Here is a 25,635-nt window from a genome sequence, read left to right as displayed (position 1 = left end):
CCGCCCCCATACCTTCCGGTCCCTGGGGCTGACGCGGCGCCGGCGGAGATCAGTGCCTTCCTCTCGGCCATGAGGAGCCTGGCCCCGCCGTCGACGCCCGCTGGCGCGCCTTCGGGCCCCGCGGACTCGACTGGGCGACCTCGCGTGCCGGCGGCTCCGGCCCCGGCGCCGTCGACGACTCCGGTCTCGACGCCGCAGGTCCCCGCGGGGCCCTTGCCTGGGCCCCAGTCGACGCCGGTTGACCTTGTCACTCCTCCACCGGCGCCGACGCCTGAACCACCGACGCCGTCACCGGCGCCACCGACGCCGACGCCTGTGACGCCGACGCCCCAGTTTAGCCCTCATCCGGACCCGACGCCGGCACGGCGTCCGCCGACGCCGCATCCGACGCCGCTTGAGACCTACCATCTCTACAGTCCGGTTCCGATCATTCCTCCTGTTTATCAGGAATCGGAAGAAGGGGGCGACTGGGAGGGGTTCGAGGACCCTCTGGCTGTTCAGTCACAGCTTTCTCAGGACTGGGCAGATGAACTGGGGGAGGCCAGCGGGCTGGACACCTCGCCAGACGCTGGATTCACTTCTCCTCCGACCGTGGCTTCGGAGGAGGGTGCAGCATTTTCTGTGGTGCTGCGCAAGGCGGCTGAGGCCCTTGGGCTCGAGTTGCCTGCCGTGGCTGTGAGGACCCACATCCTCACTGAGGTGCTTCAAACCTCAGCAAGCTCCACTGAGCCTCTGCTGCCGTTCAACGAGGCCCTCACTGACGTTCTGCAGGGCACCTGGTCCAAGCCCTCCACAGTTCCTCCTGTGGATAGGAACGTTGCCAGGCGCCACCGCCCTGCTCCGGGCGACCCCAGTTTCCTGTCCCAACACCCCACCCCCGAGAGTCTGGTTATCCAGGCCTCTACTTCCCAATCCTCCTTCCCGACCGCTCCGCCGGACCGGGATTCCAAGAGACTCGAGCAGTTTGGCAAGAAACTGTTCTCGTCCCTTAGTTTGGGCCTGCGGTCCTTAAATACCGCCTGTCTCTTGGACCGTTATTCCCATTCCCTGTGGGATACGGTGGAGGACGTGCTGCCCCTGTGTCCGGAGGAGGTCCGGACGCGTCTTACCCAGGCTTTGGCCGATGGGAGGGATGCAGCACGGCACGCCATAAGATGTGGGCTTGACACCACGGACTCGCTAGGTCGGGCGATTTCCACCACGGTGGCGCTCCGCCGCCACGCCTGGATGCGGTCCACGTCATTTTCCGGGGATGTCCAGAACACCCTCATGTAAATGCCCTTTGATGGCACTCGCCTGTTTGGTGAGAAGGCGGACAGTGCGCTGAACCGCTTTAAGGACTCCCGGGCTACGGCCAAGTCCTTGGGCCTCTCGGCTCCGCGGGCGCACACCTCCGCTTTTCGCCCCTTTCGTGGCCAAGGAAGGGGCGCCTCCTCACGTCCGCAAAGCCACCAGCCGCAGAACCAACCTGCGCGCCGTCGCGGACGTGGCTTCCGCCGTGGCGGAAATGGAGGCCGACGTGGTCAGCCCACATCCACCCCGGCAGCATCCGCCTCAAAGCCTTCCTAGTCCGAGCTTTCAGGCCCATACCACGCCAGTGGGCGGCAGAGTTCGCCATCACCTGCTCCACTGGCGGTCCATAACATCGGACAGGTGGGTGCTGCAAATCGTCCGAAGGGGCTACTCCCTCCCCTTCGAGTCGACCCCTCCAGCCATGCCACCGCAGCACCACCGTATCTCGGGGGATCATTTGGATCTTCTCCGCGAGGAAGTTTCGGCTCTCTTGGCCAAGGGGGCCGTCGAGCGCGTTCCGAGTCCAGAAGTAGGTCGTGGTTGTTATTCCCACTACTTTCTGGTTCCCAAGAAGGGCAAGGGGGGCCTGCGCCCTATCTTGGACCTCCGGAACGTCAATGCCTTCCTCCGAAAGGAAAGGTTCAAGATGCTTACGTTGGCTCAGGTTTTAGCTGCCCTAGACCCTGGAGACTGGATGGTAGCGTTGGACTTGCAGGACGCATATTTCCATATCCCCGTCCTGCCGGCCCACCGGCGTTACCTGCGGTTCACGGTGGGCCAAGAGCACTTTCAGTTTACCGTGCTCCCCTTCGGCCTCACCAGTGCCCCTCGGGTGTTCACGAAAGTGATGGCGGTGGTCGCAGCTCATCTGCGCAGATCAGGGGTCCCAGTCTTCCCCTATCTCGACGACTGGTTGTTGAAGGCGGGCTCGCCCCAGGCAGTCGTCTCCCACCTCCAGACTACGGCGGATCTCCTGCATTTGCTGGGGCTTTCCATCAACGTGCCGAAGTCACACTTGAGTCCCTCTCAGAAGCTCCTCTTCATCGGAGCGGTTCTCGATTCGGCGCAGTTCCGGGTCCATCCACCGGAACAGCGGGTCCGGGATATACAGGCCCTGATTCCCATCTTTCGGCCTCTATCCCGGGTTTCGGTCAGGCTAGTGTTGCGGCTTCTGGGGCTGATGGCCTCCTGCATCCTACTAGTGCATCACGCCAGGCGGCGCATGCGGGCTCTGCAGTGGGACCTGAAGTTTCAGTGGGCCCAGCATCACGGCAACCTGTCCGACCATGTCTTGATCTCGGAGGGTACTGCACAGCAGTTGCAGTGGTGGCTCACGGACCGCGAGTGGGTCAAGGGCAAGAGCCTCTCCCTTCCCCAACCGGAGCATGTCGTAGTGACGGATGCGTCCCTCCTGGGATGGGGTGGCCATATGGGAGAGGCGGAGATCAGAGGCCTCTGGTCTCCGGCGGAGTCTCGTCTCCACATCAACCTGTTGGAGTTGAGAGCGATCCGGCTTGCACTGAAAGCCTTCCTTCCCTCTGTCAGGGGAAGTGTCGTGCAGGTGTTCACGGACAACACCACCGCCATGTGGTACTGCAACAAACAGGGCGGGGTGGGGTCGTGGACCCTTTGTCAGGAGGCTCTGCGCCTCTGGACATGGCTGGAACACCAGGGCGTCACCCTGGTGGTTCAACATCTGGCGGGCTCTCTGAACGCCAGAGCAGACGAACTCAGCCGCCGGTGCATGATGGATCACGAATGGCGTCTGAACTCCGAAGTGGTGCAAGGCCTCTTTCAGCAGTGGGGAGAGCCTTGGTTAGATCTATTCGCCACCGAAGAGAACGCGCAATGTCAGCAGTTCTGCGCGTTGGAATTTCCAAGGCGGCACTCGCTCGGCGACGCTTTTCGTCACGAGTGGAGTTGCGGTCTGTTGTACGCCTTTCCGCCTATACCACTTCTGCCCAGAGTGCTGAAGAAGATCAGGCGCGACCGGGCCCAAGTCATCTTGGTGGCTCCGGATTGGGCACGAAGATACTGGTATCCCGAGCTACTCAGTCTGTTGAACGATCCCCCGATACGTCTGCCCCTTCGGGAGGATCTTCTGTCGCAGCAGCAGGGGACGGTCCTCCACCCGAACCTGTCCAGCCTCCACCTCCATGCGTGGAGATTGAGCGGCGGCAGTTGATGCCATTTGACTTGCCTCCTGAAGTCTGTGATATCATTCTGGCAGCCAGGCGTCCCTCCACAAAGTCGGTATACGCCTGCCGGTGGAACAAATTTGTGGCATGGTGCACAGCAAAGGCTGTGGATCCCCTTTCCGCCCCTCTTTCTGAGGTTCTCCTCTTCATTCTTTCTCTGGCCCGGCAGGGCTCTGCCCTGGGCACCCTGAAAGGTTATCTTGCTGCCATCTCCGCCTTCTTGCGGCTTCCTGATCAGCCTTCTCTTTTCAAGTCCCCTGTGGTTACACGCTTTCTCAAAGGCATTACACACACGTTCCCTCCTGTCCCTTTTGTAATGCCTCAGTGGGACTTGAATCTGGTTTTGACATTCCTGATGTGCGCTCCCTTTGAGCCTCTTCACAATTGCCCTCTTCGTCTTCTAACTCTAAAGACTGCTTTTCTGGTAGCCATCACCTCGGCTAGACGGGTGAGTGAGCTCCAGGCTTTATCTTCAAAGCCTCCTTTTCTATCTGTTCATCCGGACAAGGTTGTCCTTCGGCCTCGTCCCTCCTTTCTTCCTAAAGTGGTGACTCCATTTCACCTTGGGCAGTCTGTCACCTTGCCCACCTTCTTTCCGCCTCCGCATCCTTCCAAAGAGGAAGAGAGGCTCCACCGTCTGGACCCAAAACGTGCGCTCTCCTTTTATCTGGACCGCACAAAACAGTTCCGGGTGGACGACCAGCTTTTTGTTGGGTACGTGGGCGCTAAGAAGGGGAAAGCTGTGCACAAACGAACCATCTCTCGGTGGGTCGTTTTGTGTATAAAAATCTGCTATTCCTTGGCTAAAAAGGACCCTCCTGTTGGGCTGCGCGCCCATTCTACTCGGGCCACGGCGGCTACTACTGCCTTGGGACGGGGAGTCCCTTTGCAGGACATCTGTCAGGCGGCGACGTGGGCTTCGCTACACACGTTTGCCAGGCATTATTGCCTTGACAGCCAAGTCCGGAGGGATGGCTTCTTTGGCCGTTCTGTCCTCCAGGACTTTCTGGTGTGATCTTGGTTCGCAGACCCACCACCGGGGATGGTATTGCTTGGGTATCTATTCTAAGGTGAGGAATCTAACTAACGTGTTTCTTTCAGATGAACAAGTTACTAACCTTCGGTAACGATGTATCTGTAAGAAACATTAGTTAGTTAGATTCCTCACCGACCCTCCCATCCTCCCCGTTCTGCGAACTGACATCTAGGGTTAAGGTTGTCCTTTCAGGCCCCTAGATTTTATTTTTGGCACCAGTGTCGGTCTTTGCATGGCTCTGCGTTCCTGGCGCGGAAGGCTATGTACAAGAACTGACGTCAGCGCGCGAGGGCGGCGTCTAAGTACTCCGACGACGTCATCCCGGCGCACGACGCCGACGACGGACGCGGAGCCGCAGACGACGCCTAGCGACGCGCAAGGGGTATTGCTGACGAAAAATCTTCCGGATCCAGTCTGACGCCTGGGGATATTCTAAGGTGAGGAATCTAACTAACTAATGTTTCTTACAGATACATCGTTACCGAAGGTTAGTAACTTGTTCTTTAGTCCCCATCCCCCAATAATCAAGACATTATGCTCACATTCACTGGAACCACTAAACACATTATATTCAGTCTTTAATCTATGGAGGCAGATCTTCCCTTTCTTCTTAAAGTCCAAGGACATAGCAGCATGAGTCTTGCCAGTTTTATAAATATAATCTTTCTCAGCCCACTGACGTATCTGTGGTTTTGGTTCAGAAGCCTTTCTCTGGAAGTCCTGTCTCCTTTGCTCAACTAAATTCAAAAATATATTTTCTTCTTCGTGTAATTTACATGTTAAATTTTTCTTATGTGCCTCAGCTATATCTGTTGCTTTCATAGTTAGAAAATATTCACGCATGAATTGTGAGTCTCTAGTACTAAGGACAGGGTTCATATTCTGTAGTAGGGGATCTCTGTGTATAGTCATAATCATGGGAATAGTCCCGCCCATGTGCGTGGACCCCGGAGCACTTCAATAGATATAGTCTCTTAAGTTGTCTTCTTCTGCAGTGTTGCATAGACACTTAAGAGATAATAAAAGACAATAATGCAGCCTGAAAACACTAGGCTATTCTGGCCATTACTTCATCCTGAAGTGAAAAGGATAGCCAGGTAAAAGTTAACTTTAACTATTTTACTAAGTTTGACACATAGAGAAACTCCCCTTCACAAGAATCCCTTTTTCATAATAGAGATGAAGGGTTGGACAGACAAGACCCATAGGCTGCCATTATATGTCTGTAAATGGATACCGTGCCTTTAAGAATCCTTCCAGAGACCCTCGGTATCCCATGATGCACAGCCAAAGGCCAGTTACTTTCAGTTCTTTTTTCCGGCTCCTGCTAGCTGGACCCTGGAGCAGTTAGCTCTTCCTTTTTTTTTTTGGGTATTTTATTCACTTTTAGTGATTGATTCTGGATTTTTGCAGTTTCACTCAACGTCTTTGGCCTTTGTCTACATTCTGCTGTGGTTTTTTGGCAGAATTTCTGCAGTTTTCTTGTCAGAATGCCATCTCTTTTTGGCAAGTGCCCTGACTGCAGTAGGGCATAAGGCCAAGTCTGGCGCTCAGAGTTTATTTTCTGTGTTTGCCTGTGCCTTATGTATTTGACACCTGTCTTCTCTGTGAAATCTTTTCCAGGCACACCCTGCGGACAGGGAGAAGAGTCTGCTCCCTGGGTTGGAGCGGGGAGGACAGAAGGCATCTTTTTCAGCCTCAGGGAAAGGAGAGGGTAAGTCCTCTACTAAGTCCCATGCTGCGACCTCTGGTGCTCCCCAGCAGAAAAACGACTGAAAAACGTCACCGGTCCCGGTCGACGTCGACTCACCGAAGATTCGCCGTCTACGTCCTGGAGAGTCGACGTCATGGGGATGGTCGACGTCATGGGGATGGTCGACGTCATGGATATGGTCGACGTCATGGATATGGTCGACGTCATGGAGATGGTCGACGTCATGGAGATGGTCGACGTCATGGAGATGGTCGACGTCATGGAGATGGTCGACGTCATGGAGATGGCAGACGTCATGGAGATGGTCGACGTCGGGGAGCGCATGGATGAGAAGGTCGAAGTCGAGGGGTCAATACCGACGCTCGACGTCAACTCTCGACGTCTAGTAGTGGATCGGCGTCGAGGACATCTTCTGATGGGGAGTCTGGGGCTACTTCCACGTGGCCGGCTCGACAGCGAGGGACGTTGGTTTCCTCGCCTAGTTCGGAGTATTTGCGTACCTAATCACCATCTAGGTCGCCTCCTACTCTGTCTCCGCTGGTGATACCACCTGGGATGCCTCAGATTTCTTTCCGGCTCCTCTCCCACCCACCACCTCAGCCTATGCCCATTTGGAACCTCGATGACCTAGAACAAGGTCTTATTTGAGACATCAGTCGCATGGGCTCTGCTGTCTTCCATAAGATCCAGTCGTCACCATTATGGAAGGTCTCGGTTCCGGCATACCAGGGATACATCTTCCACGAATATGGGGAGGTTCTCTCCTACTCTCACGAATTTCCCCCATTGAGGGTTTTTCACTGATTGGCGGTATTTCCACCGACCAGGAGGTTCTGGCTTCGAAGCTCCCTGTACAGTCGACATCAATGATGTTTTGAACTCTACAGACGAGACAAAAACTTCGTCCACTACTTCCGTTGGTGCCGGGTTTGGGGGAACCGGCTATGGAACCTTTTTTTTTTTTTACACCATCTTCTATACAATTTTCACCTCCCAGGTTATGGGAGAAGTATTGCCCCCCACCCCCCAGGGTCGGACCCTGCCTTTCTCCGGTTGGACCCCAATCCTGACTTTGTCATACTGGTGGCGGCACAAAAACAGCATGCTGCGGCTCGGACTACAACACCGCGGCGACGTCCATGAAGGCGGCCAGCTCTACTGCCTTGCTGGGCTGTTATGATAGATCCCTGTGGGGATTCCTTCAACAACTTGTGGATCTCCTGCCCAGAGACAGGAGGAAAGACTTACAGAGATTAGTCAATGAGGGCCTGATGGTCTCGAATCCCATCATCGACGCTGCAGCGGATAATTAGCTCCTGGCGGCCCCCAGTTATTGCCATGGTATTGCTCTACGGCGGCATGCTTGGATTCATCTGACATCTTTGAAGCCTGCAGCACAGCGGTGTATTTCCAATCTCCCGTTCTCTGGCACATTTCTTTGGCTCCCATGCCGATAACTAGTTAGCCGCATGAAGGCCGGAGTGGAGACTTTGTAGGCTGTAGGTTTGGAGAAACCTAGAGAACAGCTTAAGTCCTTCCGCCCTTTCCAGCGGCGTTATTCCTCCCAGATTTTTCAGCGGTCTCGGGCCTCCATTAGATTATTCAGAACAATTGGGTTCTGAATATTGTGTGCAGTGGATACTCGATACGTTTTACAAGTTCTCCTCCATCTACCCTCCAACTCGATCACGTTACATACGCGAGTTGTAGGAGGAGGCCAAGACCCTCTTCCAGAAAAAGGCGATCGAACCGGCTCCTCTAGGACAGAAAGGAACAGGACTGTATTCACTGTTCCTTCTAGTGTGCAAGAAAGACATGAACGAGGGACCCATTCTCGACTTGCGTCAAGCCGGCACATGGGTTTGGAGAGTAAAAATTACAGTTGTTGTCCCTGCATCAGATTTATCCTCACCCTAATCAGGGAGACTGGATATGCGCAATAGATCTGCAGGACGTAGAATTTCACATACCCATAGCGGGGAACATATTGCAAGTTCCTGCGTTTCACAGTGGGCAACAAACATTATCAATACTTGGTGCTGCCTTTCGGCCTGAAGTCAACACCTTGGACATGTTCCATACGCAAGGCCATAGTGGCTGCGCATCTGCAAAGAAACAGAGTGTTCGTCTACTCGTATCTGGACGACTGGTTGATCAAGGCAGCTACTTTCAGGAAGCGCACCTGCATTTCAATCGGTTTTCCAATCTCTTACTTCGTTTGGGACTCCACATCAACCTCACGAAGTCTGTCTCGGCTCCTGTACCCTCTCTACATCACCTCGGAGCCACTATCGACGCACGCACAGCAAATGTTTGTCCTTCGGAAGAGAGACGCTCATCGATCCTTTGGATGGCTCAAGCTCATGACCATGCCCTCCCCAACGCTGAGGACGGTATTGTCTCTCCTGGGCTTTATGGTTTTATGGGTCCTCCTCTCTCCAAATGCACGCCTCCATATGAGACCCCTGCTGGAATGTCTGGAGGATCAAGGGACCAGACACTGAGGGATTGGGAAGACCGGAGTCTGCTATCACGAAAAGCTCTACAATGCCTCCGCTGGTGGTGTTCTGCACGAAATCTCCTCCAGGGGATTCCCTTCCACAAAGAGTGGCCCACGCAAACCATAGTGCTGGTTGCTTCTCTACATGGCTGGGGTGCTCATTCTGACTATCTTCGGATACAGGGCACATGGTCCCCGAAAGAGACCAGGTGCCACATTGTCCTACTGGAGCTTCGAGCAGCCCATGTGATGCTGAAAGCCTTCCAGCCATTGTTCCACACCTGCTTCCTGCTTGTCCAGACTGCTAATAAGACAACAATGTTCTGCCCCAACAAGCTGGGGGGATCCAGAACTCGGGTGTTGTCTCAGGGAATCCCAGACAATTTGACTTTGGCTGTTAGCCAGGAACCTGACTGGCATGGCAACTCAACTTCCCAGTGTTCAGAATGCTCCGGCAGACGCTCTCAGCAGACTCATTCACGTGAACCACATGGGTCTTGAACGACGGAATGGTGCAAGACACATTCGAAAGATGGGGTACTGCGGAAGTCGTTCGGTTCTCTACCGCAGAAAACAGCAGATACCGCAACTTCGCCTTCAGGTTCTACCACCCAGGGACTCTGGGGAAGGCTCTATGGATCGATTGGTCAGACTGTTTTCTCTACACTTTTCCGCCAATTTCCCTGATTCCGACGGTGCTGAACAAGTTCGCTCTCTCATGGGCCTAGATGGTCCTCGTTGCTCCGGAGTGGCCCCAGTCAATGGTGGTTCACGGACCCCCTCCGCCGGTCTCTTCTTCCACTTTCCCCGTCTTCCGTGCAGGTCGGACCTTCTGAAGAAGTTCGGCGGACAGATGGTGCGCTCCAGCCTCTTGTCGTTGCATTTAGCGGCATGGCTACTGAGTTGGTACAGTGTGTACATTTGAATCTCCGTCAGGACTGTATGGAGAGGTTAAAAAAAAAAAAGTAGAGAGGTCAAACTTCCATCTACACGCATGTCTTATGCACATAATAGACAAGATTTTACGTCCGGTGTGTTTTTAAGGACTTGGATCCTACCTCCTGTAAGGAAGGTGTCCTCCTTCCTTACTGCTCGTGGCTCAATCTGGTCTTCAATGCCATACCATCCAAGTTCACCTGGCAGCTTTGACTGCTTATAGGAAATATTCTTCACAAATTTTTGGGGGGAAAATCCCAGTCATCTGAGGTTTTCTTGAAGGATTGACGACAGTGTTTTCTCCAATTCGTCATCCTTCGCCTCCCTGGGAGTTGCATGTAGTCCGGTCACGACTGATGAAGGAACCATTTGAGCCCTTCCATAGGGCTTTACTTCAGCATCTGTCATAGAAGACGGCATTCTTTGTGGCTTTAACTTCTGCCCACAGTGTCAGCGTACTTCAGGCTTTATGTTGTAATGAACCTTACACAGTATTTCATTCCTCTACGGTAGTTGTGAGAACGCAACATAAGTTCCTTCCTAAAGTTGTGTCAGATTTTTATGTAATCCGTACTGTTACACTGCCTATATATATTTTATTGTCAGAATCCTCTTCTCCTGCTGAGAGCTTCCTTCCCAGATGTTAGGGAGGGTCTTGTAATTCTATTTGGACGAGGCTAAGGGTATCCGTAGATCAGACCAGCTATCTGTAAACTATGGCTCGGGCCGAGCTGGTATAGCTACCTCCGGACAATCTGTTTCTGGGTGGATTGTTTTCATGTTTTTAGCTGTGTTATCAGAAAGCTAACAAGCCTTTGCTTAGTAAGCCTAGGGCTCACTTTACCAGAGGTAAAGTAGTTACTGCGGCTTTACTTCGTATCGTCCCAATTGCGGAAATCTGTAAGGCTGCCGCTTGGAAGTCAGTCCATACCTTTGCTAAACTCTACTGCCTGGACTCTGATGCCAGGGCAGATGTTCAGGTTGGGCAGGCTTTGCTGAGGCATCTGTTTGCACAATAGTTGGTGAGTTTGTTTCTTCCACCGCTGGGGTTATTTTGTGAGGATGGGCTTGCCATTCTAATCACATGATTATGACTATACACAGAGATCCCCTACTTCAGAAGGAGTAGTTTCTTACCTGTAACTCCAGTTCTGTAGTAGGGGTATCTCTGTGATAGTCATAAGCAACCCGCCCTCCTCCCCCGTGGATGAAACTGTGATATCCTGTATGCAACAGGCCTTCTTTTATACACCTTCAAAAAGAACTGAAAGTAACTGGCCTTTGGCTGTCCATCATGGGATACCGAGGGTCTCTGGAAGGATTCTTAAAGGCACGGTATCCATTTACAGACATATAATGGCAGACTATGGGGCTTGTCTGTCCAACCCTTCATCTCTATTATGAAAAAGAGATTCTTGTGAAGGGGAGTTTCTCTATATGTGAAATTTAGTAAAATAGTTAACTTTTACCTGGCTATCCTTTTCACTTCAGGAGGAAGTAATGGCCAGAATAGCCTAGTGTTTTCAGGCTGCATTATTGTCTTTTATTATCTCTTAAGTGTCTATGCAGGACTGCAGAAGAAGACAACTTAAGAGACTATATCTATTGAAGTGCTCCGGGGTCCACGCACATGGGCGTGACTATTCACATGATTATGACTATCACAGAGATACCCCTACTACAGAACTGGAGTTACAGGTAAGAAACTACTCCTTCTTTTGCATAGTGTGAGAAAGTGCCCTCTTTCTTGCATGGTATGCCCCCACTTTTTGCTGAATTGCTGATGTGCTTGACTGAGTGTGCCCTAGGCTCCTGCCAATCAGGTGCCCAGGGCCTGTGTTCCTTCCCTAAAACTGCATTGAAGCCTCAACCCAATTGGCATCTCTGGCCACATGTCAGCCCCTGGTACCCAGGGCACTGTGACCAGAGAAGGCCCCTAAGGGCTGCAGCACTTATTGTGCCACCCTTAGAGGCCCTGTACCCTGACACACACACACACTGCCTTTGCAGGCTGAGTGTCTTGGTGCAGAACAAAACAGAGTCTACATGACCCACATCCCTGTGTGCCATGCACACAAACCACTGCCTTGGCATACCTCAGTCACCCCTCTAGCTGGGTGCCCTATGCCAGTGGTGAGGGTACAGGTGCATGAGCCCTGTACCCTTACAGTACCCAGGTCCATTCCTTGGCCCTATAAGTGCAGTGCTGCCATTGAGAGTATATGGTGCTGGGAGGTTGTCATTATGAACTCCACAGCACCATAATGGCTACACTGAAGACTGGGAAGTTTGGTATCAAACTTCTCAGCACATTAAACCCACACTGATGCCAGTATGGGATTTAATGTAAAATGCACCACAGAGGGCATCTAAGAGATTCCCCCTGAAAGACGACCAACTACCAGTGACTAGGCTGCCACCACCAGACATGTTTCTGGACCCCTGGGTCGAGAGCCTGCTGCTCTCGGGGGCCTGAAACAATGCACATCCTGGGATGAGGTGCCAAGCCTCCTCCCCCAGGATGGGCAGGGTTCACGAAGGAGAAGCTTCAAAGGCATGCCGCCTTTTGTGAGCCTTTCCAGACCATTTGCTACTTTCAGCAACTGGTCCCCACTGGTTCTACACCCCACTTTGGGCTGGAGATCCGGTGGGAAAAACAAGTGAGGAAGAGAGGTGTGTCCACCTCTGCCAACTCCACCCCTAAGGTGGGGTAGACGAGGTGAAGCACAACCTCAAGTCCCTGCCATCTTGAGGATGGGGGACCCAGCCAACCAGGGACAGGCTCCAGCCCCCCTCCCACTGGAGTGGCAGAAAAGGGGGTGTACCCACCCCAGGGAAGGGCCCATTGGTCCCTGCCCTTTACCTACCTGTAACACCCCTAAATTTAGTATTTAGGGGCACCCTGAACCTTCCTTCCTCAGATCCAGCAACCACAAGAAGAAGAAGAGGAGGAGGACGAGGACGAGAAGTCGTGCAGAGCTAACAAGAGGACGACACCCACTGACTTGGCCCCAGCCCTACAGGCCTGTCTCCCCTCGAGCCTGCTCCTGCAAAACCCCGGTGTGTCCTGCAGACCACAACCACAAAAACCCCAGAGGTCCTGCCTGCCTTCACTTTCCAAGCTGTTTCTCCCATGAACACCGGACGTGTTTAAACTACAGCTTCTGGTACCAGCCAGGAACCGCCAATTCAGCCCACTCTGCACCCGCCGAACCCGGCCCGAGTTTGAGTGGAAAAATACCACGAGGAGGTCTCCCCGGCGATCCTGACCCGAGATCCGGTGACCCCTGACCTGCCTCGAGTCTCCAGACGACGCCTGCTGCCTCAATCCAGAGGACCCTCCCTACCGTGACCAGAGAGGGTAAGAAAATTCGACGTCCAAAGGCACCCCTGCACCCGACGCCTCACGGCATTGTGTGCCCAGCAGTGCCTAACAATCCCTCTACATCCCAACTTACCCCTCGAAGTGGTGGTCACTCCTGGAAGATCCTCGTCCCAGAGCCTGCAGTGTTTCTTTGTCCCGGAGAATCTCCATTGAAATCAACTGGGCACCCGACCTCAAAACAGCACCCTGCACCCGGCCGCCCTAGTGCCGCTGAGGGTGCCCCTTTGGTGCTAACTTGGTCCCCAACTTGCTCTGAGCTTAACCCTAGGAACTTTGCTCCCACAACCCAGTGGCCTGCTTGCCAGCAGCCACCAACCGGAGTCCCCCCCTATATTCGCAAAGGATAACATTGGGCCTCAACACTCTGTACCCGGCCGACCTAGTGCCACTGGGGGTGCAACAACAGTGCATCACTGACCCTGGGAGACCCAGTGCTGAATCTAGGTATCCAGCACTGAGTAAGAAAAAGTATTATTAACATAACTTACCTGCTAAGTGAATTTCCTCCCATAGGATAACATTGGTGATTCTATGTGAAAAAGTTTGTGTCAACTTTTGAAATGCAATAATAATCTTTAAAAATCATACCTCTAACTAAAACGCATTTACTCACCTGTTTTCAGGAATTGTCCCAGGGCTGAATCTAGGATCCAGACCTGTGTTAGTAAAAGTAATCTGAAAAGTAATTAACTGCATTTTACTTAAAAAGCACATTCATTCGAATGTACCATACCTGCAATGTGTTGCAAACTGCTTACTTAAACTGTAACCAAAATCAGTACAAGTTATACTGCAATTTTGAACTGTGTTCATACAAGTAATTTACTACTGCAAAGTATTTATATGCTTACCTGTACCAGGCTTGCTTGGTTCTATAAATAAAACAGTATATTTTTGTTTATACAAATCAATTGACCTAGAGTTCAGTTCTTGAGTGTGTGAATTCATTTGCTGACTAAGTGTGTACATCCAATGATTAACACTGTCCTCTGATACTGCCTTACTGCTCGACCAAGCTACCACTTTAGAGAGTAAGGTTCTATCTAACTTTAACCTCTGTCAAACCTCTGGAGACCCTTGGACTCTATACACACTGTACCTCACTTTGGTGCAGTATATATAGAGCCAGTTTCTTACACATAGGAACCTCGGGAAAAATCACATCTACATTAGAGTAATATTGTAGTTTCCCTGTTCTATAAAATAAGTTTGCTAAAACACTAAATGAAATACCATAAGTTAATGGTAAATGATATGTAACTCTTTCTGCTACTGATGCTGGTAAATTCATACATACATAACAATCGTTAACTTCCATAGTGTCCACGTATTGCACTAATAATTTTGTAAATACATTTAAAGCAGTGTCATTGTCTGTCACTGTGTGTGATATGTCTAACTCATCTGGTGCTTCTAAATCTACTTTGTCTCGTCTTGTCTTATTCTCATCTGGTGCTTCTAAGGCTACCTTATTTCTTTTAATGTTAGCTACTCTCTCTCTCGTGTGTGTGTGTGTTATTCTTTTCTACTGTATCCATTATATAAGGAATGGCAACTGTTAGTGCTAACCAAATTACAAGTACTAAAAATATGTTACAAATACATATTCTACAACATTTCTTTACACAATTTCGTTTGTTTTCCAGCAGCTCTATTGTCAGCCATTTTCTTTGGGATAAGAAGATTTTCTCTTCTTCAATTTTGGAATTTTTAATCTACGATGGTATCTTTGGGTAAACAATTTTTTTTTCAGGTTGGTCTCACTTCCTCGTCAATTTGCTCTGTATTTAATTCTTCATCACTTCCTTCGTTTATTACTAGATTGTCTAAGTCTTCAAGAATAACGTACGTCCATTCAGGACCTTTCAATTTATTGTTCAGTATTTTCAATTTTGTGCTTCTTAGTTTACTTAGTCCGGTTCCTCATTTATTGTTTCGAGTCGGTATCTCACTCTCTTGATAACACTGGGCCGATTATCGCCTTATCTAATTCTTTTGGCTTGCACTGCACTTTCACTTCAAGTGTTCCTTTGTTTTCATTGGATTGGGGCACAACTTGGTTATTTTCGTCATCAGAATTTTTCTCTATCTGACCTTGTCTAGGGCTTATTATCGCCTTAGTATCATCTGCCTGGATACGTTCTTCTTCCCTAATCTGACCCTGTTCAGGTTTTATTTCAATTTGTTTTTCTTCTTCTTCTCCCTGAACTTGTTTTCCTTTTCCTGTCTGGTCCTGATAAGGTCTTACTGCACTTTGGCTTTCTGGCGCCTGAACGCGTTCTTCCAAGCCTTTCTGTTCCTCCTCAGACTCAGGAGCTGTGCTTTCAGTTTCTTCAGTCTGAGTAGATTGTTCTCTCCTTGACTGGTCCTGCTCAGGTTCCCTAACTGTTGTATTTTCAATTTCCTGAGCGCGTTCTTCTACTCCTATCTGGTCCTCAGTCTTGTCCTGACCAACTAATCTGGTTTGGATTCTGGTTCTTACAATTACTTCAGGTATGTCTACTATTGGGATCCACTCATCCTGACTGGTGCACGTTTGTTCTTGGTCAGCTACTTCAGGATCTGTTATTCCTTATCCTTCAGCTGTACAACCTTCAGCATCCCCAACTGCTTGAGTCAGTTGAGGTCCGTCTTAGTCAGGTGCTGGTACTCTTTTGGTATGGCTTGCATGTCTCCAATTAGGCAAACCTGCACATTTTACTGCTGTCATTGTAACCAATATAACCTGATGTGGTTTTTCTGACCTTGGTGCTAGCCACGATTCTCAAGTGTGATTCTTCACAACTACCCAATCACCGGGGTTCAGATCATGCGCTTGGTTCGGCTGCCTGGCGACTGTGTCTTCTCCAACATGGTTAGAGAGAGAACGCATTTGGTCAGTCAACTCTTTGCAATACTCTAGCACCAAATCATCAGATATATTCAACAGCTTGTGTCCTGGTATGCATGCTTGTCTCATTGCTCTTCCCATGAGTATTTCATGGGGACTCAATCCTGTATTCTTGTCTGGAATACTTCTGAGCTCCATCAGAACAAGAGATAAAGCATCAGGCCACTCCAATGGGGTGGATGCACACACTTTTCCCAATCTTGACTTAATTGTTCCATTCACTTGTTCTACCACTCCAGAAGCCTCTGGGCAGTATGCGCAGTGCAGCTTTTGTTCAATTTTGAATGCTTCACAAATTAATCAAATTATTTCATTATTAAAATGAGCACCTCTATCTGATTCAATTGTTACTGAAAAAAACGAATCTAGGAATGAGTTCCCTCAATAGAAGTTGGTCACTGTCAAACTGTCATTTCTTCGAGTTGGGTATGCTTCCACCCACTTCGAAAATAAACAAACTATGACAAGTACATATTTCAATCCTCTTCTAGCAGGCAACTGAATGACATCTATTTGAAGCATTACAAATGGAACTTCTGCCTTTCCAATTCTTCCCATACTGACTATAGTCTTCTTTCCTGGATTCATTTGTTGACAGGTTAAGCATTTCTGGCAAAGACACTCTGCGACATTCCTGAACTTTACATTAAACCAATCTTGTCTGAAAAGTCTAATTGTTACATCTCTGCCTATGTGAGTGTCTCCATGATACATCCTAGCCATTGGTGCAAGCATACAGTCTGGCATTACTGGTCTTCCATCCAAATAGACCCATACACCATCTTCTGGCCTTCTTTGACAACCAACTTTCTCCCACTCCTCTCTTTCTCTTATTTCCACCTCATCTTGTAGTTCTCTTACTTCTTTCCATGTTTCTAATCCTGAAAGTAGCATAAGTTGGCAGCTGAATCCACATGTTTCAATGTTCTTGTTCATTGCTATTTTAAATTTGGTGCAGTGTTGGGCAACCTGGTCAGCATATCGGCTACCTGCTGTCACATGCTCATTTCCTGACTGATATGCAGCACACTTGACCACTGCCACTTATTTTGGCAATTGTATTGCCTCAAGCAATTCTTTCACAAAATTTCCATTTTTAATGGGAGACCCTGAAGAAGTCAGAAAATCTCGCTGCATCCATAGCTGGCCAAAGACGTGCACAACCCCGTAACCATACTGACTATCTGTGTAAATGGTTATTCTCCAATTTTTCCCATTTTTGCAAGCTTTAATTAAAGCTATCAATTTGGCTACTTGTGCAGACTTGATTTCCGGTAAATAGGATGCTTCAGCTATTCCTGCCAATGTACACACAGCATAAGCAGCACTTAGTCCTCCTTCCTCATGGCGTATACACGAGCCATCTACAAAAAGCTCATGTTCAGCATTCTCCAAAGGTTCCTCCTGTATGTCTGGAAGGGGTTTGGTACGGAGTTCTGTCACGTCAAGACATTCATGTTCAACTTCATCCTTCACCTCTTCATTGTATTGATCTGGTAACAAGGTAGCTGGGTTAAGAACAGTACATCTGACTATGGTCACGTTTTCAGCCCGTAGTATAATTCTTTCATATTTTGTCATTCTACTGTGTGTAAGATACTGAGTTTGGGTTCTTGTTAAAAGAATTACAACTGCATGTGGGACGTATACTTTAACAGCGTGTCCCATTGTAATGGACTCGCTCTGTTCCAAACTCATGCACGTTGCTGTTACCGCTTTTAGACAACCAGGCAATGCGGATGCTACAGGGTCCAAAGTAGCAGAAAAATATGCTACCGGACGGCGCATTAGACCATGTCTCTGTGTTAAAACTGAGAGTGCACAATTATCTCTCTCACAACCGAACAATTCAAATTCTTTCGAATAGTCTGGCATACCTAAAGTAGGTGCTTCACACAAACATTTTTGTAATTTTACGAAGGCTTCCATGCTTTGATCATCCCACTCTATTGGGTCTTTTGCTCGTTTGTTTGTCATTTGTATCCGGGGTTTCGCCAATAGGGAAAACCCTACAATCCATTTTCTGCAGTATCCTACAACACCAAGGAACATATTCATTTCTTTCTGGTTTTGTAGCAATTTCATTTGACTTATTATTTTTATTGTTTCGGAGGTCACTTTTCTTAGTCCTCGTTGTATCTGATATCCCAAATATTTAACTGATGTTTAGCAAAACTGTAATTTCTCTGGGGACACTATGTCCACCTTTGGTTAGATGGTTCAATAAAGCAATGGAATCAGTAACAGTCATCCCTTGTTTTCGATGCGACCAGCAGGTCATCAATATACTGTACCAGGACTGACTCCCTAGGCAGCACTAATGTTTCAAGACACTTTTTCAAAATTTGGTTAAAAATCGAAGGACTTTCAGTATACCCTTGAGGAACGCGATTCCAAACATAAATATGATCCTCAAATTTGAAAGAAAATAAAAACGGACTATCAGGATGCAATGGTATGGAGAAAAAGGCATGGCACAAATCAATTACGGTAAACCATCCTGCCTTTCATGGTATCTGGGGCAAAATTACTGCCGGGTTAGGTGCTATTGGGCAACATGACATAACAATCTTGTTTATCTTTCGTAAATCTCGTACTACCCTATATTTCCCATTAGGTTTCTGGATGCCAATTATTGTTGTTTTGACCTCATTTGGTAAGTCATCTTTGGTCATTATGGAAAACAATTCATTTACTTCTATTTCTTGTTTGGCTAGCATGATTTTGTATATTCAGTCTTCGTCTGGGGTCTGAATTGCAACACCATCCGGTGTGCAAAATATGGTGCAATTCATTTTGCACAACAGATCCCTTCCTAAGAAGTTCACAGGACTGGAGTCACATACTACAAACTTATGCATCTCTCTGAATTTGCCAATACATACCTCCATTGCTTTTGTAATAGGGGTTCTAATTTGTTTATTAGAAACGCCCACTACTTGGATCGCTTCTCCCGAGTGAGGTAGGTTTGGGATGTCTGCTGTTCTCACAGTAGAACGGGTAGCACCAGTGTCTAATAAAAAGGTAATATTTCCTCCCACCTTACCATCAATATATTGACCCGACTGATCTACCGGCAAGGATGCACCAAGTACGCACTCCTCTTCCTCCCCCCTCCTGCACCGTCATAAGGTGCTGTCATCAAAATAAGTATCCTGCAAAAGAAACTGCGATGTTCCAAAATATTCTTACCACTTCGTTCTTGAAATGCCGTGACCGTACTGTACTTGGCATGACTCCCAATATTTGGCATAAGGGAAGGTGGTAATTGACTCTGTAGGCTTACAACCTGCTGCGGTTGACTCATTACCACCTCATTCTGCGTCTGTGGATTTAAATTTTGATTTGGGCCATTATTATTCTGTATACTTTTACACTCGTTTTTCCAGTGCCCCAATTTTCCGCACCCATGACAGGGAAACTTTTTCTTTGCCTCTTCTCTGCTCAATCACCCTTTTGGTTTACCCCCATTATTCTCACCATGACCTTGCCCCCTTCCTGTATTTCCTGCCTGATTATGTAGCTGGAATTCTTGCTGTTCTGCTAATTTCACTTATGCCCACATTACTTTCTCTTCTAAATTCTTTCGTCTATTGTCAATTTCATCTCCGCAGTATTTTGCATATTTTAAGATCTCATCTATGGGCTTTGCTTGCCAACACAGAATGTGCTGTTTAATCATTTGGGATATATCTTGCCTTAACCCTGACACAAACCGATACACAAAATGAGTCATGTCCTTATCTCCGATACTTTCAAATCCACTATACTGCTTGAACACCCGTAAAAGGCAGTCAAAGTAAGCATGTACAGACTCATCTTTTTCCTGAGTTGTTCTATCTATCTTTATCCAATCAGTTTCTTTTGGTGGAATTTTCCCTTTCAAGAAAGTAATTACTTGGTGATATTTCTTCATAACCTCTTCTGACGTATCTCTCGGGTACTCATCACTAGGCCAATCAACTGTAATTTTACATTCTGTCCACAAATCAGCAGGTACCACTATGTCAAACAAACCATCTAGATCTTTCAACAAAACCTTCGAAACTTTCACAAACCTCTCAACTTACCATTCCACTGGTATTTCTCTCAATTTTGGGAAATCATTAGTAAATGATAAAATATCCTGTCGTGTCCATGGGACATGTACATATCCCCCTCCTGGAACCTCTCTCATTGGGCACAATCTTTCAGTCTTCCCGGTTTCTCTTATCAAATATGCAGATGTCGATCGATTTGTCTGTGGTTCTTCCTTTTTCTTTGTCCATCTAACTTTCCATCTGTCTAAATCTCCCCATTTTTGTAATATCGTCATCCACTCCTTGATCTGCAATTTTCTTCCTGACATATTCATATTTTCCAAATCTTTATCAGAAAATTCTGTTCTATAGGGTTTCTGCAACACCTTGGATCTCCCTATCTCTATTCCCATTTCAGAGGCCAAATTTGTACATTTTTCATGAAATATTTTTGTGTTTCGGGTTATGCTCCTGCAAATGAACAATTCTTCCTCACTATAGGTGTTTAACCTATCTAGTCCTACATTCCCAGCTATCATTTCTTCTAATTCAACCCTTAATTTGAAAATGATTAATATTTTCGGTGGTGGGTTGGTTTCTCTATTTCTTGTGCCCATCTTTCTATTTCTTCTGGGGTTACAATTGAGGAGTTCCTGTGGATGTACTTCTTTCGAGCAACCTGGTGTGTGACTCTTCTGGATGTGTCATTTATTTACCCTCTTATCGGCAAGTCCATTAATGAAATCACTGACTCACATTCACTAGCTTGGTCATCAATTATTATTTTCTCTTTTCAAGGTTCAGTGATGGGAGTAGTCATGATGGGTGTTTTAGGACAATTTGATTTATCCCCATACAATGGGACAACGGGACCTGTGGTCACTGGTATAGTCAGAGCTTCAGGATGCGTGCTTACCTGGGTTATTTTCTTTATTAATTCGCTTCTATTCTTATTTATTGCTTCCCTTTCTCTTTCTTGAAGTACCCTCTCCATTGTTTTCCATGTACAACCTGTGGAACTAAAGGTGTTTCTAGAATCGGGACACTCTGGGTAGTTCTAGTAGGTCTTTCTTGATAAGGTGGAGGATTTTTCATTAAAATATATTCTAAATCATCTTCCGAGTCTCCACTACCTGCCATTGTTAAATGCTTTGTTTTCTCTGTACATTTTCCTCCTGTCTATTCCCATGGCTTGTCTCCACTGTTTCATCTGCCTATCTCAAGTTTCTCGTGGAACTTTGGAATAAAATGTGCTGAACTTTCTGTCACTTCTTGATCTATGATGCTCAAATGCTTCTGTCTCCCATTCTTCTAATGCCTCATACTGTGTTAAGTGGAGAAGTGTGGCTCAATGGTTAGAGCGGCAGACCCTGATGCAGAGGTCTGACCAGGGTTCAATTCCCGCCTCAGTGGGTCTTGGGCTCAATTTCCTCGGACCTGTTAATTCTCGCCTCGGTGCCTATTCTAATCATGGGTCCCACTCTGCAACTCTGGGCAATAGCTTGCCTAATCTCCACAACGGCCCCAACAGCGCTGGGATGCCTGGCTTCACCTTGGGGGTGCCCAGGAGTGGACATTTCACAGGGAAAAGCCAGGAAGGGTTCCACAGCGGTGTGAGTACAGCGCCAGGACACCCTAGGGTAACAGTGCGCTATACAAGTACAACACATTTACATTAATCTGGGTCTGGGTTCTAATTTGTTCATTCTAGTACGTAAGTTATGTAGGACTCTTCCATTAAATGTTCCAAACACTGGAAAAGGTAGCAGTCCATCATCTTTTGTATATTCTATCCAATTTTCGAACCATACACAGGTATGATAACCTTTCTCTATCATCATGTAGGATGCAGGAGTTTTCGGGGGAGGAATAAGAATCCCTTCTCTTGTTTTAACGGGTTTATTCTTGTTAAAATACTTTACATTTTCTGTATAAATGACATTTTCCTTTTCTCTCCGTACATTTTCCGAGATCTTCCTTTTATGTACTGTTCATGGGCAAATCCTAAGTACCTTCTATCTGGATGATTCCCTATCAAAGTAGGATCGTGTCTCCACATGCAAGACCCACTATCAATTATTATGGCTTCTATTTTTCAACTAATCAATTGACCAATACCAGCGCGGCTTCTTATTCTTCTCACCAATCACATTCTATTTCGCTATGAGTTTAGCCAATACTAGCGCGTCTCTTAGTGACGTCAGTATCACTCCTTACTACTGACCCCTCCTTTACAATATTTCACGTCAGTCATACACCCGCTGTTTCAACCAATCCCAGCGCGGCCCTCTGTGACGTCAGTGCAGCACTCGCAACTAACCCCTCCTTTACAAGGTAATGCGAAAACTTATTTTCTCACAATTTATGTGCAATTTTTATTGATTAACAGCCTAGAAAAATTTGCTACTTTGTCTGATCCTCTAAATTCAAAGAATAGTCTATTTCTTTTGCTGCGAGCAAAACCTTTCTGCTTACTCTTCACACACAACGAGTAAAGCCCTTCCGTTTACCCTTCATACAAGCATCAAAGAACCTGTTACTCCTTCACTATTACCCTTTCTAGGTGATATAAGACCAAAGTTTCACCAGCGAACTCTTTTGCTACCAATTATTCTCACTTTTATACGAAAGAAAATAATCCCTAAATCAGTGCTTCTAGTCCTGCATAACTTTCAGCACTTTCTTGATCCAGACAAGTAACCTCACTGCAGTGTTGCTTCCATCCGCCACCCGCTATTCAATATTCCCGGAAATTTCCAGACAACATAAAACGGAATACAAACAGGTGTGTTAATACATAAATCAATAATTCAATCCACAATATTTTCCACCTAACTAACTAGAACTATAAACCAATGCTCTGCTACCAAGAAAAACTGATCCAGCGGATTACCAGCTTGGGATTACACACACCATATACTGACCTGGGCCCATAAACATTCATACAATAAGCCAGTAGTACCGCCGGAGTCAATTTTGATTTACCTGCAAGATTGTTTACCTTTACCCAAATCTTACCAATCCAAACTTCTTGTCAATACATTTCCTCTGGTCAATGAATCTAGTAGCTAGTAGAATAGGTAGAAATAACATTAAGGTTTTCTCCAATAACCACAGACTCAATGAGTTTTAAAAGTTTTATCTAATAAACATTTTGTGAGTCAAAGATCAAATACATGTTAACATCTGGTTCATTCAGGAAAGAAATCAAGTTTAGTTCAATACAAGTCTCATTAAAATATATTGTGATGACAGTACCTGAAGAGATTAGAAAAACAGAGAGCAGATACAAGGACAGAATTATATTTACCTAAAATGATAGATGAACCAAACTCCTTGAAGATGAGTCCGGTGGTAGACAAAGGATCAAGACAGGTTCAGGACCGGAAAGGTGAGCTCTTCTAAGTGCAATGCCAGCGTCGCACCCCTCTCTGGCACTACTCTCCTCGATTTTCTTCTGTGACTCCCCTTCTAGATGATTGGATTATCGATCAGTATTTCGGTCTCTCGAGCAGGGTCTCTGGCATCTGCAGGGTCTGAGACAGTGTCTCTGACAGAGTCTGTGGCAGCATCTGTGTCGGGTCGGAATGACAGTTCTGACAGATCTCTAACTAACTTACCTCAATTATACTATTCTGTGTTCGTGTACCACCCCCAAATGTTTCAATATCGTGAATCCCCTATTTCTGATTGGACAGGGCAAGGAGGTGAGTTCATCACCCTATGCTAAATGTAATATTTTACTTTAGGTTCATTGTTCAATGTTCCCGCCCCTTAATTTACTTTCTCAAACCTTTATTCCCACCCATTTCACATTATGCACAATACATTGTATGCAAAAATTGTAAATTCTTGTTCCTCTGTCCGGGTCAATGGGTTAAGTTCTCATGTGATTCTTGCCAGCTTGACCTTGGCTGGGTTTCAGTGGTGTCATCATGGTTCCGGGCAGGGTTTGAGTGCGCTTACGCACAGATCAGGTGGGGTAGGGATTTCAGTCACACTCCGAGGCCCAAATACGAACTAATAATAAAATCAGAGAAAGACATGTTAGAATATGAAAATAAATGAATTCACTGTATACCACTTATCACTACTATAATCCCATTTACTTATATATATCTTTCGCATTAGCAATTTAGTAAAACTTGCAAGGTTTAGTTTAAGCAAAGCATGCGCCATTTTAGAAGCTATTGCGCAGCTGCATAAGTTTTCCTCCAATCATAGTAAACGTCCTACAACGTAGATGCAGTAGACGCATGCGCAGTGAAATTACCGCGTTTTGTCGGTCATTTTTAAGACACTCGGGTTACTGGTTAGTAATACACATAGGCAAGCATCACCTAGATATGATGTATTGTGTGTAATGCAATATTAGTATTTACAAGACAAATTGATTATGGTATTATACATTATTTGAGAGGATTGCATCCAAGCAAGTTTCTTATTTATGAAACCTTGCTCCATCAGAAGGAGGCTGCATGCCCTGAATCATTTTTATTCTGTCAGGTGATATGCGGTGTGTACCTTTTGATACACCATGACCCAGGTAAGTCACCTCTTTTTGGCAGCACTGGAATTTTGATAATTCTTAGACCAGCAAAAGTGAAGCAGTAACCAGGGACCACAGCCTCATTGGTAAAAATTGTATTCTTGGTCCGACCTGTCCTGACCACCGGAGCTATGGCCTTAAACCGTACAGGTATTTCAAAGGGAGAATATGAGTTTCATAAATAAGGTAGCACTTCATCAATGATATTTTCAAAACCTCCACGGGCCCACCGGGACTAACACGTCTCCAAGCCTGCTTCGGTTTACCGATTTATGGGAAGAAAATAGGAGCCGGTTTGGAGACTTGTTAGTCCTGGTGGGCCCGTGGAGGTGTTGAAAATATCATTGATGAAGTGCTACCTCATTTATGAAACTCATATTCTCCCTTTGAAATACCTGTACGGTTTAAGGCTATAGCTCCGGTGGTCAGGATAGGTCGGACCAAGAATACAGTTTTAACCAATGAGGCTGTGGTCCCTGGTTACTGCTTCACTTTTGCTGGTCTAAGAATTAAGCAACACCACAAAAGAAGTTGTTGAGGGAGGATACTGTGTGCCCCCACATTGAGCAGCAAGATTGAGGTTTATCCATGAAAGAAATAGGTTTTTCGCGAAAGGAGGGATATATTGTTCTCCAGTTTTTCAAATATCGGATAAATGATCTGGGAGATGTGTTAAAAACAATTGTTAGCCTGAAGAAGGTGGTGAATAACACTATACCACTGAAACGCGTCGCTCTTTTTAGAAAGTACTCAAACAACACCTGGCTCTAACAGAACAGTTTTTGATCTAAGAAAGCACTTAAAAACAACATCTGGTTCAAGTAGAAGAAACGGATTGGTATAAATACATTAAATTGGGAACAGCAATATTTAATTCCATGTACTTGTAGTGCTTTTGATATATAGCAGGTGGTTGTTAGCTGGGTTTTCTGAATATTTGAAGGTTCTCCCTTTGTATTATGAATTAAATGTTTTCAATATATGTGTATTAATGAGATATTTGTGTTATTTTTTACATATTTTATGATATCTGTTTATTATTAAAAGATACAGAATATTTTTTATATTATGCTCTCGGTTTCTATTTGGTGCTGGTGAGTGTTTTCTGATTGGAT

General features: G+C 46.9%; 1 protein-coding gene across 3 annotated transcripts in view; it reads left to right on the top strand.

Moving 5' to 3' along the window:
- PAN2 (poly(A) specific ribonuclease subunit PAN2) overlaps positions 1–25,635 on the top strand; it is a 1,342,435-nt gene that overhangs the window by 1,032,107 nt on the left and 284,693 nt on the right. The gene's annotated exons all lie outside the window — the stretch shown is intronic.

Source organism: Triturus cristatus, chromosome 4_2 (genome assembly GCF_964204655.1).
Source record: "Triturus cristatus chromosome 4_2, aTriCri1.1, whole genome shotgun sequence".
NCBI classification, from domain to species: Eukaryota; Metazoa; Chordata; class Amphibia; order Caudata; family Salamandridae; genus Triturus; species Triturus cristatus.
The sequence above is the reverse complement of the archived record's forward strand: the minus strand, read 5'-3'. Positions and strand labels throughout refer to the sequence as shown.